The sequence below is a fragment of the Pelodiscus sinensis genome, chromosome 19, assembly GCF_052426305.1.
Source record: "Pelodiscus sinensis isolate ZL-2025 chromosome 19, ASM5242630v1, whole genome shotgun sequence".
Taxonomy (NCBI): Eukaryota; Metazoa; Chordata; order Testudines; family Trionychidae; genus Pelodiscus; species Pelodiscus sinensis.
Window position 1 is genome coordinate 31,449,370 of NC_143070.1, and position 10,952 is coordinate 31,460,321.

General features: G+C 50.5%; 4 non-coding genes across 4 annotated transcripts; 2 read left to right on the top strand and 2 right to left on the bottom strand.

Annotated features, from left to right (window-relative positions):
- The first annotated feature begins 552 nt into the window (after nt 1-552).
- Nucleotides 553-635, top strand: TRNAL-UAA (transfer RNA leucine (anticodon UAA)). Its single transcript has one exon. It is a non-coding gene; the product is annotated as a tRNA-Leu (tRNA).
- Nucleotides 636-2,523: 1,888 nt separating this feature from the next.
- Nucleotides 2,524-2,739, top strand: LOC149522965 (small nucleolar RNA U3). The gene has a single exon (XR_016347490.1). It is a non-coding gene; the product is annotated as a small nucleolar RNA U3 (small nucleolar RNA).
- Nucleotides 2,740-6,858: 4,119 nt separating this feature from the next.
- Nucleotides 6,859-6,931, bottom strand: TRNAV-AAC (transfer RNA valine (anticodon AAC)). Its single transcript has one exon. It is a non-coding gene; the product is annotated as a tRNA-Val (tRNA).
- A 433-nt stretch (nt 6,932-7,364) lies between these two features.
- TRNAK-CUU (transfer RNA lysine (anticodon CUU)) lies at nt 7,365-7,437 on the bottom strand. The gene has a single exon. It is a non-coding gene; the product is annotated as a tRNA-Lys (tRNA).
- Nucleotides 7,438-10,952: the final 3,515 nt, after the last annotated feature.

Here is a 10,952-nt window from a genome sequence, read left to right on the forward strand (position 1 = left end):
CAGCTCCCAGCATGTGCGAGGTTGGGGGAGTGAGCAGATCAGCGTTTGCAGATATTTACACTTATTTGCATAATGCGTATGCAGATATGCAGGGCTCAGCAATTAGGGCAATCTACCCGCCCGTGGTGAGTAGATTTTAGCCCGGTGCGGCGCTCAGTGCAGTCTGTGCATGCACAGTGATATGTAAATAAAATGTTACTGGTCTGGCAAAAGTTTGTGAATGGTTTGTCTGTCCATGGTATAAACACAAAGGCTGGAAACACTGGCCTGATCCCTGGGGGCTTGCCGAATGCAAGGCAGGGAAAACATTGGGTGAAGGGAGGGGGCATATTTTCCCCACCAGGCCTTTGTTCCTCGGAATCCCTGGGGACGTTGGGTTTTGTCTCATTTTTCTTCCCTTTTCCCTGCTTCCCTCTTTGCTGTGAGGAGGGGGCAGCTCTCGCCCTCGCGGTGGGAAGCCATGGTACAGGGATGGGATGGGCACATGCTCTGAGAGGGAGTCCCTGGGCTGTTTGGGGAGAAAAGTTTCTCATGTCTGTTCTCCTTCACACCACCAGGATGGCCGAGTGGTTAAGGCGTTGGACTTAAGATCCAATAGATGTTTGTCTGCGTGGGTTCAAACCCCACTCCTGGTAACTTCCCTTCTCTGGCGAGACATTGATCAGGATGGTGTTTAATCCTGCTGTGAGGCAGGGGACTGGACTTTGTCTCTGAAGGTCCCTTGGGCTATATCTGCACTGGTGGGTTCTTGTGCAAGAACACTTCCATGCTGGTGTGTGTGAGCTGTGCTTCTGTGCAAGAGCATCCATGGCAGTGTGGATGCTCTCTTGTGCAAGAAGCCCTTTCTTACCACACTTTACTATAAAACTTCTTGCACAAGAGCGAGTGGGCAGTGTGGCCCTTCTTTCGCAATAACCCGCCAGTGTAGACACAGTCCACCAGTGTGGACACAGCCTTCCAGTTCTAGTCCCAGTTCTGATTGGCTGAGCAGGGGCCAGTCACAGGGGGGGGAGACTCAGGACTTTGTTATAGCGGCGAGGAGTCCTGTGGCACCTTATAGACTAACTGAAGTGTAGGAGCATAAGCTTTCGTGGGCAAAGACCCACTTCGTCAGATGCATCTGACGAAGTGGGTCTTTGCCCACGAAAGCTTATGCTCCTACACTTCAGGTAGTCTATAAGGTGCCACAGGACTCTTTGTCGCTTTTGCAGATTCAGACTAACACGGCTACCCCTCTGATACTTGATTCAGGACTTTTTTGTTCTCCTTAAGTCCCAGCAAATGAGCCAGAACCAATCAACTGCTGGGGGAATTGTTCTGCTTCTCGCCAGTGCTTGTCTCTGAGCAGCTCCTGAGTCTCTCTGTGTCCCGGTGCTTCTAACCCACTGGCTGAGCCATCCCTAGGCTGGGCTGTGGGGCTGTAGCTCCTTTGAGGCACTTTATTCTGATCCGTCAGGGTGTGAAACTCCAGACTGAGGGGGACTTTCAGCATCAGGCTTCTGGGTCCTTTTCTTCAGTCCCCACCCCACTCAGTAACCCACCCCCAGCCTCTTCCAGCACAACCTGCCCCACCTTCCCCTATAGGGCTTCCACAGGGGCCTCTGTCCCAGGGGGAATGGGGAGCCCCTGCCCCCGGCACCCATCCAGCCTGCTGCTGCTCCCACAAGGACATTCACCCGACACAAGTAAGTGCCTCTGTCCCCCCTGACCCCCGCTGCTGGTTTTCCCTCCTATGTAGCTTGCTGGCCTAGGTAAGGTCACATGAGACTGCTCATATCACCCCCTCAGCATGGAGCCCTGGGCAGCCGCCCTGCTCACTCAGGTCTCAGGCTGGAAGGGCCTGCAGGGATACTGGGTTTGAATGACAAGGTGTTGGAGCAGCTATTAAAAGGCTTCTTCCTTGGCAGGGGCATTGTGCTTGTGGATTGGCTATTTCTTGGATGACTGGTGCTTGCACATGCAGCTGGGCTTTAGCAAATCAGAATGATGCGAGTCGTGAGTAACCCAGCACCTCTGGAAATGGGAGTGGAGTAAAAAGTACAATATTGTCTAAAAAAATAAAATAACTTGAATAAAAATCAAAGTGTGACTAAAATAAATGACTTGAGTAAAGTACAAATACCCAAAAAAGGTCTTGAGCAGTGTGATCAAGTATTTCTACTTAGTTATTTTCCACCTCTGCCCGGCAGGCAGGGGTTCCTGGCCCCTTGCTGGTCTGTGGACTGGCAGTTTGTTACCACTGACTTAGAGGAGCCCCAGGAACTGCAGTTTCAGGAAGAAACAGCAAGAGATTTTGATTGGCTGCCAGGTGCTCCACATGCTAATCAGGAGGCGTGTTTCTGTAAACAGGGACATGGAGCATATTCTAATATACAGATTTCTAAACCTAGTGGAGTGTGTTTGAATGGGACAAGCATTTTGCTGAGATTATTTCTGTTTCACACAGATGTTGTGTGAAAACATTCCTCATGAGGAGAAAGTGAATGCACATGAATGTTGGTGTGTAGCGAGCAGGCTGCTGTTAAGACTGTGCTTTCAGGGATCATTTCTATAGTTGGTAACGAGAGAAATACAGCTGAAAGTGGTTGGTCTCGCTAGCCATGAGGATGAGTGACAGTGTTCTCTTCTGAGCATGAAGCAAGCAGATAGTGTTGTTTTAATGTAATTGTTGTCTGCTGTTGATGATTGTTCCTTCTTTCCTGTTGGGAAGCTGGAGGAAGAGAGCACAGGCTGAGTGGTTGGCTACTGTCAAAATGTTTAAAATTAGTTTTCAAGTAGAAAGGAGCAGGGATTTCACTTTATAATCCTGTCCTGGCTTTTATTGAATTCCTGGTTTTATATGTGCTACCCTGATCCTGATGTCTTCATGTTGTTCTCTCACCAGCTTTTGGGTCTTTTTCCCTGTGCTTCTCACACTCAACTTAGCTAGTATCTTAGATCTGCTTCATGCCTTGTCCCTCATCTGTTCCTTAGTGGCCCTGGGGGAGACAGATACTAGGTGCAGCCAGGTGTTAATTATCCCTTGGGTTAGTGTCTTTCTCCCATAACTTGTAGCTAAGATATTTGTTAGTAACTGGCAGAGGCCGCTGGGGCTCACCCCCGAACAGGTGCCCACAGACTCAATATTGGTGCACAAGATGAAACTCACCCTGCTCCTGGAACAGAAACACTGATGAGCAGTGAGGCCCTTCCCGGGCAGCACCGAGCAGTGAGAGCTGCGTGAAGGGGGAGGCAGGACCAGGGGAAGAAGGCTCCATGACTGTGTGAGAGGGAGGCTCTGCCCTGGCCAGTGGGGAATCGTTGCCTCTCCGAGGGGCCCAGGCCTGGTGGGTCATTTCCCCAGGTTACTGAGTGGGGGCTGGAGCCAGTTCTGTGTTGTCTCCTTCAACAATCAAAGCAAACCAATGGATCTTGTGCAGACCTGACTGTGCTGGGCTAGTGCTGTGTGTGCCACAGAGCTTCCTGCAGGGCTGCCCACACAGCAGAGGGGAGGGGCAGTTTGAGTCACCCATCTCTGCCCCTTCTGAAAATGGCAGGTGCTGTCTTAGCAGTGAGGGAGAGGTGGGAAGGAGCCTGAAGTCACCTCTTGGGTCACAGCTGCTGTAACGTGTGATAGTGAAATAAAAGGTTAGGCAGTTGTCCAGAGGGTAAATTGACCAGGGATCTGTGGCTGGTTTCTTGGAACCAGACAGGACTTGTTCGGGGTAGGTGGGATTGGGTGCTAGGACCCCCCACCTGTGTATTAGGCCCGGGGCCATCTGGGGCATGGATATTGCTGAGGTGTCGGAGGGGTTTTGCTCGTGAGGCTTCAGGCAGGCAGCTGAAGCACTCTGAGACTGGTTTGTGGCCTATTTGGAGAGGTCACCAGTCTGGGGGCTGTAAGGAGCCCCAGATTTGAGCAATTTGCCCTGAGCAGACGTCCTCAGCTGTGCCCAGATACGGCCCGGTCCGTCACAGGGGACCATTCTCCCTTGTCCAGAGGGACAAGAACAGCCAAACAGAACATCAAAGCAGTCAGACTGGGCCATGCCAGTTGTCCAACTAGCCCAGAATCCTGTCTCAGGACAGCAGACAGTTATTAAGTGATCCTTCCCATCTCCCATTCCCAGCTTCTGGAATGCACCAGCTAGGGACACCTGCCCTGTCCATCCCGGTTAAATGCCATTGATTGACTTTTCCTGCATTAAATTATCCAATTTTGTTTTGGGCCTTCTTGCAGATTTCAGTTTTGCAACATCCTCTGGCAAGGAGTTCCACTGGGTGCAAAAATGCTTCCTTTTGGTTTATTTTTAACTTGGTTACTTATCAGTTTCATTCTCTCACCCTGGTTCTTTAGTAGGAGAAAAAATAATTTCTGCACCCCTGTCATTATCACATAAACCCCTGTCCCGTTGCCCCTTGCTTGTCCCTTTCCCAAGCTGAGAAGAAGAAGTTCCATGAACTCCTGGGAGCTGCTTACCAAAGAAGAGGCATTTCCCATGGAGAAGATGGCCAAGCCCAATCCCCTACACAGAGCCCCAGGAAATACCAATGGACATTGGGAAAGCTCCCTCTCATGCACAAAGGCAGCACTTTTCCAATGGAGCTAATTCTGCCCCACCTGCCCCCTGCCTCCAGTGTTCCTGGCACTGCCTGGCCCAGGAGGGCTGGTGTCCAGCAGCTCTCTGCCTCAGTGTGGCTGGCTTTTGGGGAGAGCAACTAGGAAGTGGGGGAGGGGGGCTAGTGCAGCCACTTAGCCCCTGGCTGGCTCTGCCAGTAAAAGGATGATGATGATCTCCCTGAACACTAGAGAATGTGGGCATTGATCCCACTGCCTCTCGCATGCAAAGCGAGCGCTCTACCACTTGAGCTAATTCCCCTGCTGTGTTCAGTTTGGCCTTCTTGGAGGCTCTTCCCTTCTCCACAGGGACGTCTGTCTTCTAGGTCAGTTAGCCCTGGGAAAGGAAAAGGCTCCAAAAAGGCCACAAGGGCAACTCTCAGGAAGGAGACTCCCTGCAGCAAAGCCTTGGGCGGGGAGGGCAGCGGCAGGATGTGGTCTCTTTGATGACCCTTGCCCTGCAGCCTGTCCCACCTGGTCATTGTCATGGACTCTCTGTGAGGTCATCACCTCCCAATCTCCTTTAGCCAATAAGCTGAGGGGCTGCAAAAGGCCCTTGTGATGTCACTGCCACACCCACCCCTGCCCTCCAGGGCTAATGTCCTGCCCCAGGCAGCCCCTTTGCATGGCTGAGCTGCTCCCAGGGGTGAAAGTGACACATTTCTTACAGGGAGTCCTGGGGGATGAAGCAGCTGGAGGGAGCCAGGAGAGCAGAGGCCAGCCTGAGAGCTGAGAGTCAGAGGTGCTGAGAGTCAGAGAGATGACAGACGTCCCTGTGGAGAAGGGAAGAGCCTCCAAGAAGGCCTCTGTAAATGCAGCAGGGGAATTAGCTCAAGTGGTAGAGCACTTGCTTAGCATGCGAGAGGCAGTGGGATCGATCGATTCCCACACTCTACAAGTGCAGTTCAGCTCTTATCCCTTATTTTCACTGTCAGGGGCTCAGTGGCCCCTCCCTCTTCCTACCTGCTCTCCCAAAAGAGACAGACCTGGCTCCCCTTTCTTTGCCACCAGCAATTGCCATGCTGCAAAGCAGAGAGTGGAGATATCAGGCTCTGTGGTGCAATGGAAAGCATGTTGGACTTTTAAGCTGCAACAAAATACAGGACTGTGTAGCATTTTAAAGACTAACAAGATGGTTTATTAGATGATGAGCTTTCGTGGGCCAGACCCACTTCCTCAGATCAAATAGTGGAAGAAAATTGTCACAACCATATATACCAAAGGATACAATTAAAAAAAACGAACACATATGAAAAGGACAAATCAAATTTCAGAACAGAGGAGAGATGGGAGGGGGAAGGTAAATGTCTGTGAGCTAATGATATTAGAGGTGATAATTGGGGAAGCTATCTTTGTAATGAGCAAGATAACTAGAGTCTTTGTTAGGACCCCGCCGTAAAGTGTCAAATTTTAGCATGAATAACAGTTCAGAGGATTCCCTTGAAAGTGCAGTTTTAAAAGGCTTTTGAAGCAGGAGGCAGGTAATTAAGTCATTGAGATAATGTCCTTTCTGAGTTAAAATGGCAAGAAACTGGTTTTTTTCTGTATTTTGTTTCAGCTACCCTAGACTAACATGGCTACTTTTCTATCACTCTTTTAAGCTGCAGTGATTCATGTGAGCCCAGCTAGACATTCAAAGTTTGTGGGTTCAAGTCCCATGAGTGTCACTTTAGCTGCTTTCTCATTTCCAGGGCGCAGCTTTTACAGAACATGCAATCCTTAGGGTGAAACTGGGGTGGGCTTGAGTCCAGACAGTTCTCAGCAGACCCCACTGAAGATGGAGGGAAGGGCTGGTTCTTGCGGTTGGGGCTGGAAGTTGTTCTGAAAGGCTTCAGGTGCCATTAGATCGTTTTATCCCTCCCTGTCTCCTACCAGTGCTGAGCAACACTCAGGCTATGTCTGCCCTACACGGCTCTTCTGGGAAAAGCTACGCAAATTTCAAAACCCAATTTGTGCAGCTTTTTCTTCTGCTTTTTTTTAGTGGTGGGGGGGAAGAGGCTTTTTCGACATTTGGCCTGTTACACTGGGCAAGTCACACATGGGAGGCATCAGGCAGAGCCAGCCCAATGCACCAGCCTCCCAGGGCAGGGGAGGCCAAGGCACAAGCAGCTGCCTGGCCTAATTTATCTGGCTTCCCCAGGTTTTCACCCAGGGGAATTATCAGTTACCCCCTGCCCCCCGTCACATGAGCATTGGGCTCATCAACAGGCTGGTCAGCAGCAGCTGCAGTTACCTGGGCACCACAATAAGAGAAGACTCTGTGTTTCCGCCTGGTTTTGAACCAGGGACCTTTTGCGTGTTAGGCAAACATGATAACCACTACACCACAGAAACACATTTCAAGGGATGGAACTTGTCTGACTGTTCTGTTCCTAGCTCTTTCTAACACCCTGCTCTGCAGGGGAGGGGGATGCTCCTTGTGAACACTCCACCTCTTGTTCTCAGGAAAGCACCTAATTTCCTCACCACCCCCTTGAGATTTGTAGCTCAAAGCTGAAGCTGCTGTGGAAGGAGGTGAAGCTACAGAAGCTGACGGGGGACAATCAGCCAGCGAAGGGTTATTTTTTCTCCCCCCTGGGCTGATGTGGCTAGAACTGAGGAGAAGAAAATCCTCTTCCCTTCCCTTCAGAAGATGGAAATTGCAGTTGGTTCTCTCTTTGTTTCTACTAAAGCTGGACCCCAGGACTAGACTTTTTCTTTCTAAAACCCTGGTGAAAACTGAGAGCCAATTGCTCACAGGCTGAGAATGTGAGTTAAGGAAGGGCACCGCCCAGCATGGGGCTTGAACCCATGACCCTGAGATTAAGAGCCTCATACTCTACCAACTGAGCTAGCCAGGCTGTGTGGAAAAAGTTGTTGTACCAAATAAAAGCAAGCAAGATCTTATGAGGGGGGCTAAGGCAAAAAGCCACATTTATTGTAAAGATAATAATAAAAAATAAAGAAAAGATAGAAGCAAACAACATTGTTTAACTACTTATTCCTAACACTACTTAACCCTTATACACACACACATATATATATATATATATATATATAACCATTCATTCATACATCCATTCATTCAAGTTCTGTGTATAGTTACCAGCCTGGAAGTTGCTTGTGACAGAATATTGGCCAGGTATTCTGTACACAAGTGAGGGTAGTGGGGAGCAAAGTCCTGATCAGATGGGCATCTGAAGCTCCTGGTGGGCTGGCAGCAGAACCTTGGACTCTGATTCCATAGTTTTTTAGTCCAGTTCTTATAGTAATTTCTTCCTATGCCAGTCTATGGAAATTGCTGCATCATGCTGATGTCTCCAGGGTGGCTGCCAGGTGCTCGTCAGTGATCTCATAGGGTGGACCTCCAGTACTTGGTTTTCTCCACTTGACACCTTTTGGTTGCACTGGCACCTGACGCTTTCTTCAGCCCTTTGTTGCTGCATTCTCAGGCTGGCACCTCTCAGAACCATTCACTCATCATCCAAGCACTCTCTCTCTCTTACAGACATTCCTTAATTAATGTTTCCCATACAATATTTTTGTATAATAATAACTTTACATATATCAGAGTTGTAGTTACAAAAAGTTTCTGGGTGGTATTGCTTAAAACATTCTCTGAGTGCTGAGTAAAGTTACAATGTTTTAAAGAGAACAGGCGTCAATTAAGTAACAATGCCCTTAGTCAATAACAGGGCTTGGATCCCATAGCAGAGTTAGTGGTTTGACAATGCATTGTTACAATGTATCTTTGCAATGTCAATTTCAAGCAGCCCCTTGCACAAACTTGAGCATGCCCTGGAGCACAGCGGGGGGGGGGGGGGGGCTGTTTCTGGTTACATAGGATTATATTCTTAACAGTTCTAAGTTACATGACCTAATACATTATATTCTAAAGGGGCAATAATAATAACAAATCTAAACATTTAACAATCTAAACAAATAATAATAATAAGAAGAATTAATAATAAATCTAAATACTTTAAGTTGTGCGGAACAAATTATGGGGAGTCACTTCCATTTGGAGGAATCATTTTCAATACATTAATATGTTATCCCTACATACTTTCCTAATATCCCATCTCAGCGTAACAGGAGCCAGGTGTTCTCCACTGCCTGACTCAAGGCTCTTTCTTGCCCCTAATGTGGGGTTCTGGTCTGTGGAGAGGTTTGAGCTCAAACCCCACTCCCGACACACCCACTTCTTTCCCCACAAGGAACGGACCCATTTCCGTCTCTCCAGGGACAGGAGAAGGGCTCTGGCCTGTTCTCTGCAAAATGCTCAGCCTGTTTCATTTTCTGCAGGAACGAGTGGGATCCATGCGCCCTGTTCCCCAGTGAGAGATATGTGTCCTCTCCCCCCTTTCCACAGACACAGCAGGCCAGGGGGCTATGAGCCTCCAGAGGCCCCTTCCTACTTGGCTTCCCACAAAGCTGGGGTGAAAAGCTGCAAGACCCCAGAGGTAGCAGAATTCACTCCCATCTTCTCCTGCCTGTGCCCTGGTACTGAGGGGCCGGCCCCTTTCCTGCTGCCCCAACTCTTATTCCCACAATGCACTTTGTGCAGGGGCCCTTGGTCTTTCTGCCAAGGTGCATGGCTGGGAGCCAGGACTCAGGACCCTTCCCCCAATCCCCCCTCTGACCTGCTCACACTGTCTGGCTGCCTCCAGCACGGGCTGAGCTCAAGGGCCAGGTGGGTGACCTGCCCTGCAGCTGTGATGGCATCAGGCCCTTCCCGCCGGCCTGCTCAGTCTGGAGATGGAGCTCCAATGGCCTCAGACACCCAGCAAGAGGAACAAAACTCTCTCCATTGAACCTCAGGGCATGGAAGCCAAAGCACCTGAACCTTGTAACAACCACCTGAGTCTCAGTAGGTCCCACTCTGAGATTTGAACTCAGATTGCAGGAGTCAGAGTCCTGAGTGCTGCCCATACACCATAGGACCTGCGGTGTGAAAGTGCACTGGGCACCTCTGACTCAGCTCTCAGGCTGGCCTCTGCTCTCCTGGCTCCCTCCAGCTGCTTCATCTCCCAGGACTCCCTGTAAGAAATGTGTCACTTTCACCCCTGGGAGCAGCTCAGCCATGCAAAGGGGCTGCCTGGGGCAGGACATTAGCCCTGGAGGGCAGGGGTGGGTGTGGCAGTGACATCACAAGGGGCTTTTGCAGCCCTTCAGCTTATTGGCTAATGGAGGTTGGGAGGTGATGACCTCACAGAGAGTCCATGACAATGGCCAGGTGGGACAGGCTGCAGGGCAGGGGCCATCTCAGAGCCCCCCCATGGCTTTGCTGCAGGGAGTCTCCTTGAGATCTGCCCTTGAGGCCTTTCTGAAGCTTTCTCCTTTCCCACGACTAACTGACCTAGAAGGCCGACGTCCCTGTGGAGAAGGGAAGAGCCTTCCAGAAGGCTACACTTTTTACAGCAGGGGAATTAGCTCAAGTGGTAGAGCGCTTGCTTTGCATGTGTGAGGTAGTGGGATCGATACCCACATTCTCCAGTGGTGGGGCCAGGCCTTTTTTCACTGGCAGAGCCAGCCAAGGGGCTAAGTTGGTCCAGTAGCCCTACTTACTCTCCCCAAAAGCCACCCATGCTGAGGCAGAGCACTACTGGAGACAGGCTGCAGGTGGGGCAGAATTAGCTCCACTGGAAAAGTGCTGCCCCTGCGCATGAGAGGAAGCAGGATTTTCTCCAACCTGCTTGCGGGGCTGGCTCCTGTCCTGCTGCCCCAACTCTTATTCCCACCATGCACTTTGTGCAGGGGCCAAGTCACCTGGCTGGGAGCCAGGACTCAGAACCCTTTCCCAAAATATACGAATCCCCCCACCCCCAATCCTCTGTTCTGCTCTCACAGGAGGCACAATGATTCCCACAGCACATGCCAAGGGCTGTAACTTAACTGTGGTTGTGTTATGCTTAAAAAAAGCTCCCGAGATCTTTTTCAGAGGGATAAGGCAACACGCCACATTTATTGAACATACATACATTAATCAATGTTTATCATATGCATATGACACATCACACTCATGCACTCTCACTCACACAAGCACACTCCATCTAGTTCCCTGGTCACCAACAGGTCGATCGCGATCTACTGGTCGCTCGCAAGGCCTCGACCAGTCGCTCGTGAGGCGTTCTGTCTGCCCCGCCCCCATTTCCCTCCCACCCCCGAGAAGCTCCCCACTACTTACCTCAAGTGAAAATGGAGGTAGTGTCGGCTTCCTGGGGATGGACAGAAGTCCTGCAGCTTAGTGCCACTTCCGGTGATTCCAGAAGTAGCGCTAGCTGCTCTGCCAGGTTTACTGCGGGAGGGAGCATCGGCTCCCTGCACCACACAGGAGGGGTGAGTCAGCCCCGCGGGAGGCACGCAGGGGGGTCCC